Source organism: Metopolophium dirhodum, chromosome 1, assembly GCF_019925205.1.
Source record: "Metopolophium dirhodum isolate CAU chromosome 1, ASM1992520v1, whole genome shotgun sequence".
NCBI classification, from domain to species: Eukaryota; Metazoa; Arthropoda; class Insecta; order Hemiptera; family Aphididae; genus Metopolophium; species Metopolophium dirhodum.
Window position 1 is genome coordinate 146887595 of NC_083560.1, and position 10100 is coordinate 146897694.

Below are 10100 nucleotides of genomic sequence, written 5' to 3' on the forward strand. Positions count from 1 at the left end.
CAGCGACAGACCGCCGCGCACCGACGAAAACTGGTTCCCCCACGTACACTCTGCCATTGGTGAACCGGGTTCGATAGCATGGTGCCGCGGAGAGATACGCAGAATTGGAATATAAGTGAAGATATCTATTTTTAACATTACTGGACGTAATTTATAAATTTAATATCGATAAAAATAAAACAGCCAGAATTAAACAGTGTATTATTATATTATATTATTATACACTGGACAATCTGCGTAAATTATAACCGTTGGCGTCCGAGTCGATCACGCTTGTTTACTTTTGGATAACATGAAATCCAAGCACGCATTATGATTATACATTTTGTACTCTGCGTCTACGCCAGTTAGAAACACACCATAGCCGTCATTAAAAGAATATTTTTTTAATTGTTGATTCTGTTAGTGTTCTGTGTTTTAAGTGTTAAAATGGAATTTGAAGAATATTATTACGTGAAGAATGGCCAAGGAAGGCATAACGGTGTAACGTAAGTATACTGTATAGATACTTTTTTATTCATAAATTATTAATTAATTTAATATTTTATCAACTGCAGTGATGTATTTAGAATGTAACGAAACTGTGTAGAGTTTTAGAAATTTACCTGACCCCATTAATCAAAAACATATCATTATTACTTATTATTAGTTATTACAAAAAAGTAATAATATTTTTTTAATGACCTTATAGGTACTACAAATGTAAATTTGCAAAAAAGTTTTTTTGTAATGCAACTTTGAAGGAACTTCCTAATGGACAAAAGATTCCAAATCGAACTCATAACCACGACGTGGATTTAAATGTGATTCATATGGCACAATTTAAAAAGCGTTTGGAAATGAGATCTGCTACGGATTTAATTCCACTGACTCAAATTTATGACGAGGAAGCACGCAAGTAAGAACTCTGATCTAATTTGTTTATTATAAAATCGTTAGATTATCTGAAAAACTATATGTAGGTATGTCCGTTCTATCACTTAGTAGCCTAGATTAAAAATTATTTTGAGGACGAATGTCGTGTCAATACGACAGTACGACCGTCGACCTACGTGCCTATATCTTATGCACAATGCAGGTATTCGTTTCTATATCATTATTCTGCCTAACACTGAGGGTCAACCTTAGCTGTAGGTTAATTTCTTATTTATCATAAATTAAAATTTAATTTATATTTAATTTATTTATTATACATTTTTTAGATTCTGAGCTGAGCGATGAATGTATTGATTTTACAATGATGTGTGTATTTATATTTATTTATTTATTTATTTATTTTTGTGTCTATGTACACGATAAGTAGTCGAAACAATGCTCCGATTTTCAACTTCAGTATCTTGTTCGATTGGAAAGTGAATATCGTTGGTGCATTGGGGAGGTCAAAATTTAAAATTCCCTATAGTTTTCACAAGCGCCGGGAAAAACAACATAAAAATTAAGGAAAAACGGGAATTTTTACGCAAAATCGGTTTTTGATAAAATCGAATTTGGTTTTTGGTGTAACTTTAAAACAAATGACTGTAGGAACATGAAATTTTGACTGGTTGTTTATATTTGCCTTTTCTATACACGATAACATGTTCAAAATATTTTGATTTATTTTGAACTGTTTAGGGACATTTTCATTTTCCATTTGTTTTTAGTTTTTTTTCTAAAAATATCAATAAAATTTTATTTGTAGGGTAAAAAAGCTTGAAAATTTAATAGAAGGCTCCTAGTATATTGTTTCAAAGGCAGATGAAAAATATTAAAAATCCTTAGTCACAGTTTTTTTTATAAGCATTTAAATTTCAAAAATTGACAAAATATGGAAAAATCACGAAAATTAGCAAATTATTTTGAGTTAAGAATTCGTAAAAATTTTTTTTTTAAATCGAAGATTTGAAAATGTAATACAAGATTACTCATAAGTTTGTCTACCTTTATCAATAAAAAAATCTCTAACGGAAAGTCAAATTAAATTTTTATGAGCGTTTAAAGTTAATAATTTTACAATATTGGATATTCACTCGATTTCTCATGTAGCGATTTTCTTATTTTGTTGTAATTCAAAAACGAATAACCGTAGATACATGAAAATTTCACTGAATGTTTATATTAGTATTTCCTATACACCATACAATTTAATATTTTGACTCTTTTTGAGCTGTTTACGGGCATTTACAGTTTTCAATATTTTTAGTTTTTTTTTTCTATAAATATCAATAAAGTTTTATCTGTTGGGCCAAACAATGTAAAAATTGAATACAAAACTCCTGATATATTTTTACAATAGCAGTTGAAAAATATTAAAAATACATGTGCACAGTTTTTTTTTATAAGCATTTAAAGATCAAATTTGGACAGAATTTATCAAAATCTCGAAAATTATCAATCATTGTAATTAATAAATTATAAAATGTTCAGTTTTTATAGCTAAGGATTGAAAATTTAAAACAAGATTCCATGTTAGTAGTTTAGTTACATATTAAAAACCTAGAATAACTATTTTAGTTATTTTGTTGTGATTAGAAATAATATTATTCGTGGGTACTTGAAACTTCTAAAGTACACTATTATATATCTATGATGGTATCAGGGTTTGTTGTTGATGTATAACGGGTGATAAGTATGGATATTGTGATATGATTAATTTGGAATTTATTATAGGACATATAGGTAGGTCCCTATTATGGGTATATTTTTTTTAATACCATAGATAAGTATATAATGTCTTATACCTAGACTGACATACCGTCTCCACTCAGAATCGTTTTTCTTATACAATGATATTATATCATTGAATTCAAATTTAATACCATCCATTATACAGTGACCCACTTGTAACCTACAGTACAGCAGACCGACATCCACTTGCCCACCTTTTTTAAGTTGAACCCTATTCAAAAATTATATACCTACAATCTACATATTGATTCACCAAGCAATATAGATTCTGAGGGGAGCGATAAATGCATTGATCTTACTTGTCGGCACAAATGTTCAATAGATTGTGCCCGAATTATATTTTTATTTGGGGATATTATCGGTCAAATTCAGGTCTTATCGTCTTATTATTTTTTTCATGTAAATACTAACACGTTTACATTTTTTTATTCTTTAAAATTCCTTATTCCAAAACAAAATATTTATGCAGTATTTTGATCTATAAAAATTGAATTTTTTGAATTTTGGATGAGTAGCTTTTATGAGTTATAGTTTAGATTTGAGGAGTTGAGTGGTTAGGGGTACACCCCATAAAATGTGGTCCACCAATTAACTACTTGTCGAAAATTTTATTTGTAGAGATCAAAATATTCTGAGTTATATTATGCTTAGGAATGTGAAATTAGAAATATATGTTGTCAATGAAAAGAAAACTAAAAAAAAAACCATAAGAAATATGATTATATTCCAAAAATATTTTTTTAAGAACTTAAAATTATATAAAAGAAATATTTTCAAAATAGTTAATTGTTTTCAAATAAGGAGACGTGTTTTAAATGATTAATAGAAAACCACGTATAGTATTATCTATTTTGTTTATATTAAAATATATTTAAATATTATTAAAAAAAAAAATAATTCAGTTTTCCAGAATCAGCCTCAAATTACACTAAACATTCAGCTGAGAGTTTTATGAGAAGGGCGAGGACATTGTCACTTCCAATGATTCCCGAGACCATACGTGATCTGGCCAATCAGTTTACAGCCGGAAATTTAAACAGATATAGTGTTGATGGGGAAGTAGTTTATAAAGGTAAACTCATATTATACATATTTGTTACATATCTGAAGAATATAAATTATTTTAAATTTGTAGGTTGTGTACAGGATACAAATGGCAAACATTCTATAGTATTTGCATCACAGTCTCTGATAACTAATGCTCTTACTATGTGTAAGCGAGAGTTACATGCTGATGCCACTTTTAGAATAGTTCCTTCGAAGCCTAAATGTTACCAACTTTTGACATTACACGGTAAAATAGAAAATCATGTAAGTTATTACCTACTTAATTTATTGTATAAGTATAAACTATCAATATGTAATTAAATACCTACTTACACTATATTGTTATATTTATTATTAACATTATTTGTTTTTTATAGAGTATACCACTAGTTTATGCTTTGATGGAGTCCAAGAAAAAATGTAGTTACCAAGCTGTGTTAAGTTACATTAAAACTCAACTTCTACCAAACTTTAGCCCCCGTAAAATACTAACTGATTTTGAAACTGGCTTGAGTAAAACATTGCAAGACAACTTTCCTTCTGCGAGACGGATTGGTTGCTGGTTTCATCACAACCAAGTAAATAAAATTATCTTACATTATATTTACTATTTACAATTATTGAGGACATTACACCAGCATTTGTTGTCTCCTACTTACAAATGCATGACATGGCAAATTGTACATTCTGAATAATTCATTTAACTCTGTTAGTTTTCATATTGGAGAAAATTAACCTATTATTAAATTTAGAAGTAAGAATATTATCTAGTGAATCTTTTAGGTTTTTGTATATTTTAATTTTGAAGCAATTTATTAGTAAGTATTGCAAGACGTACAAATAATTTTAAATTTAAGGTACTCATAACTCACTTTTAAATTAAAATATAAAATGAAACCTACGATATTCACAAGATAATATTCTTACTTTTAAATTTGATAATAGGTTAATTCACATAACAGAGTTAAATAGATTATTCAGAATTCAATTTCATATTATGTTATGCGTTTGTAAGACAGAGACAATGCATGCGGGTGTAGTGTTCTCTTAATAGTTCTTTAGTACCTACTTAAATATATTTACTACTTATATATTTCTTCTTTCTAGGCAGTGTGGAAGAAGATGAAAAGTCTTGGGTATTTAAATTTGGTGAACGAAAATCGACATGCTCTTAATACATTAAGACGCATTATGGTGCTACCCTTGTTACCTAGGGATAAAATCAATCAAGGCCTAAGATCTATAAAGAGATATGCACGAAGAAATGATATAAATATGAACCTACTATTTGATTATTATGAAAGGTTAGATTAGGAAAAATTATTTGTTTAAATTATGATGCTGATACATACATTTTAATAGGTTTTGGATTGCCAAAGTTGGATGTGATGTATTATCTGTTAATAATCAACCCAGGAGAACAAACAACCATCTAGAATCATTTCACAATAAATTAAGATATTCCTTTGGAGTGGTTCACCCAAATCTGTGGACATTTCTTAGTCAGTATCTATTTTAATTTTACTTTTTTTTTAATCAAATAAATATTTACAATTATACAGTTGAATAAAATAACTACTTTTTGATTAATTTTGAATAACTACTTCTTGATAAGCATTGCTTGTTGTGAGGCAAAAGAGGTTACAATAGAAAATTTAAATAAAAAATAAAAAATAAAAATATTCAAGCAAATAAATGTACATATGAAAATATAAAGTAAAAACGACATGATAATTTATGTGTGAATAAAAAATAATATACTTACATTAGTTCATTTAACTTTCTTTTAAGTATATAATATGTTTTTTACGTTTGTAATATATGTCACACACATTTATAAGTTATAACTATAATGCACTTTTATTAATTTTCACAGACTAAACTTATACATACAATGATATTATAATAGACACCCTCAATCCTCATAGGTACTGTACTCGGTGAAGCCTATTATCTTCTTGAAGAATAAAAGAAATTAATATAAAAAAAAATATATATATATTGTTTTAGTTATACATAAACATAATAATATATAAGCAGGATATTTGCTTTTAATTGTTACTAACATGACCTTGTTTGATTTATTTTGTTATAGATAAGTTGTGTAATTTAATGCAAGGTACACTGATCGTAGTAAACAAACTATCAAATGGGCTGAATCCCACAAGGAATACTAGAGGAAAATTTATTGCCAATAGTGTAAAAATAAAATATGCTACTCAACAACTACATCTTGGTCTCATTAACATTGAAGAATTTTTGAAACGTTGTTCGTATTCCGTGGCATCATATGAAGAACGATTAAGAAATTTTTCACTTAACGTAACATATGACAATGAAAATGAAGAATACTATGAAATTCAAGAACAAGAAGGTAATCCACCTTATACAAAAGATAATGTGCACTGTGTAATAGGAAGACCTGACAAATAAAATAACTTTTGTTCCAATTGATAATTTTTACAGACTCATTACAGCCTATATAATAATATATAGTATAACATATTTTTTTTCATTTAAAAAAAAAATAAAAAATTTTAAATCTTGTATGCATATTTTTGAAAAATTATAAATAGCCAATTTATAAATCAGGTAATATTTTTTAAAAGTTTGTACTTTTTGAATTTAAAAGTTCTTGATGACTAGATAAACTTTACAATAAACGTAATAAGATATAACATTATTTTTTAAAAATAAACAATATGACAAACTTGACACAAAAATTTTCTATTTTAAATTGTTCAAAAAAAATTTATCAGATTTAAAAATTGTACACTATTCATGTAGAGCAGGCGTCAGTAAATTATATAAAAATATTGATTAGAACAAAAGTTATTTCATTTGTCAGGTACTCCCGTTACAACTGTGTATACAAATTCAAAATCACCAATACATTATAGATAATAATCAAGAACCAGAAGATGGATTAATTGAAAGCGATAATGAAAGCTACAATAGACCTGTAAGTGACGATGAAACCGATGAATTAGAGACAATAGATGATGGTGACCACGAATTTGACAATATCCTGAACGTTAATGAACCAAATGATCTTAGAATTGAAGACAATATTCAGGCAGAAAATATAGATGATGGCCCTCTGTTGGAAAATATAGGTATTTACATAATATATTGTTTTATATTAAGCTATTGAAGTATTATAACAATTTTAATAAAGAAGATCCATCATTTTGATACATTGTTTACTTACCTAAAAAAAAAATCGCTTGCTTGTTGGAAATAACCTTGAATCAATTCTAGATGATCAAATGGTGAACATTCAACAAAATGAAAGTGGTAACCAACAGGACAATGATTGTAAGTTAATTTGTTAATAGTAATTCAACAAAAACCTAACTGTGAAAAAAGGGCATAGTCCACTTCAAAAACATTCTGCCTATCCAAATCCAAGTATTGATATCTACATTGTGGCCAAGTTTAATCTTTCTTTAATCAATATCCTTAATACATATATACATTTATATGCAACAGATTTCTTTTAACTTGATTGCTTATCACTTGGCCAGTTTATTTTGTCTCTTTGGTGTTGTCAACAACTGAAATATTTCAATCAACTACAGGTTATTTTTCTTTGAAACATATGATTATCCAGTCAGTCAGTAACAAAAATTCACACTTTGAAGTGCTCCCCAAAAGGCTTAGTATTATGGTCTCAAATATGTACAATGTCTTAAGTTCTTAAGCTTAATCTAAGTTTCAAATTTCAAAAGTCCGTCCTAAGAGAAAGCTGATATCTGAGTTAGAATAACCGGCTGAATCCATTTGTGAAAAGATACACTGGAGACTGGTATTGATAGGACTTGCCCGGCGCACTACCATGTGTTCAGATAAATAATAACTAATATTTTATATTTATATAAAATTCTTACACATTACAAAACCCAAATAATTATTTTACATTACAGGGAATGAAGAAGATTTTATTATTGAAGAGGAATTAGATCCTGATATGATACGGATGATGGAAACTGACCATAGAATAAGAATGTTGGAAATAGAAAACTTACCATTTGTTCAGGTTCCGCCTGTTCTTCCTCAAATTACCAACTCTGATCAAATGTGTGTAGTTTGCTCTGTTTCAGAGAAAACTCATGCGTTCATACCATGTGGACACATAGCTGTGTGTGGTGATTGCCTAATATTATTAGACCCACAACGCTGTCCATTATGTAACCAGGAATTTACAGGATTTTTAAGAATTTGGTCATAATAATTATATATTATATAGATAATAATAATAATTTATTAATTATTTAAATAAAAAGAGTATGCCTTATTAAAACAATAAAATTGTTATTTAATTGGTATTAAGTAGTACTACCAATCCCACATTTATAATGCCAATAGCCAATTCTATATACATTATACCTAGGTACATAGATACTTCAAATAACATTAATATCGACCCTTAAAAACTTGGGGGGGGGGGGATGTCCAGACTGAACCCAGTGGGTTTTATTTTCAATAAATATATAAATCATTTTTTTATTTGTTATATTTGAACTTTTTTATCAAATATAAAATATACCAGGTATTTAACTATTTAAGGATCTACTAAGTGTTTTATCAATTTAAATTTGTTTTTAGATATCACTAATATTGGATTCTTTAAGAATATGCTGTCACACATTACTCCAATACAGTCAGCCATTACTGTACAGTCTGTGCACACATATAAATAAAATATAATGATATTATAATATTTGATATAAAATACAATTTATATCAAATTATTTCATCATTTATACAACAATATTAAATTATTAGAATATTGTAATACAACTTTAATTGATAGGTATACTATAAAATATAAAATATATTCATTATTTCATTAAATTAGTATGGACCCTCAAAAAAAAAACAGATTGAGGCTTTTAAATAAAAAAATAATTGAGTGTAGGTACTTGTACTTACATAAGAAAGTAATACAATTAATGAGATTGAAATTTTTTATTTTATTACGGCTATGTAATTATTGTGTAGAATTGAAAAAAAACATTACCTACCTATAGTCTGTTCAGAATGAGATCGGTACACGGCGGCGACCAGTTTTCGTCGGGCGGCGGTCAGACGTTGTCCCCACTACGGCGACGCGTCGGGTACTGCCACGTAACAAAAACACGCCCATGAGCACTATTTGGCTGCCCGTACCGATCTCATTCTGAACAGACTATGAGTATGATTAAAATCTTTTAAATTATAAAATGTTAAAATATTACTTGTTAAGAATTTGAAATGGTTAATAAAGTTAATTTATATATCCATTTCCAAAACAAATTCTGTATATAATATTCTGTAGGTAATTTATTTATACATGAATGCATCAAAGTTAGTTCAGACAAATTGAATGGTTTTAATTTATTATGGTGGATTTCAATATTAAAATATAACAAATTATACTACATTAATAAGAAATGTAGATAAGGAAGATCAAATGGTTGATGTTTAATAACTACCCATTTCAATTCGTCATTTAGGTACAAGTAAATACGAAGTAATGCAATAATATAACGTACATAGGCGTGTTCAGACTTTGGTGGCCGAGAGGGCACAACAAATTTTTAAAATGTGACACCTATTTTTTTTTTAGACATTTAGAAACATTCATTTTTTATGTTACAAAATTCACAATGGTAGGAATATTTTTTAATTATGTTCAAAAAGTATAACCTTTGTCAAAACAATCAAAATACATTTAAAGCTAAATTAAAAACAGATACATAATGAAGTAAATTGTTGATAAAAATAAAGTGCTTATATTATATGATTATTACTTATTATTAGGTATAATATTATAGGGTGTTACCACTGGGTATCCTCCCTAATCATACGATTCATGATAACTTTTTATTATTAACTTATCAAACCTACTTATTGTACTAAAATTAATGTATAGATTGTAGATTAATAATTTCAATAAAAAAAAAAAATAGTACCTATATTATGATAATATAATCACTAAGTAATAAAATATGCGTAACTAAAAAAATTACAATTAATTAAAATCTATAGGTACTGCAGGGTATACACCGTGCGACTTTTTTTTTTGTCCTAGCTATTTTGTTGGTGGCACAGTCTGCCGGGGGGGGGGGGGCAGTGCCCACCCGGCCACTCCCGTAAACACGCCTATGATAACGTATTAAATCGTGCTTAGAAATTTGTAAATAAGTATCAATAATGTACTATAACGTACAAACATTTTAAAGTGCGAAATTGGTAACAACTATTTTGTGGCAATATTTACCTGTACATTATTTTAATAAGGTAATAAAAATACAATTGGTAATAACATTATTCATGGAATTATAAACAAAACACTCTTTATTATCATGTTTGTAAGTGAACTATTCACACTGTAGTACAGC

General features: G+C 27.9%; 1 pseudogene; it reads left to right on the top strand.

Annotated features, from left to right (window-relative positions):
* The first annotated feature begins 559 nt into the window (after positions 1-559).
* On the top strand, positions 560-7945 carry LOC132938775 (uncharacterized; annotated as a pseudogene).
* Positions 7946-10100: the final 2155 nt, after the last annotated feature.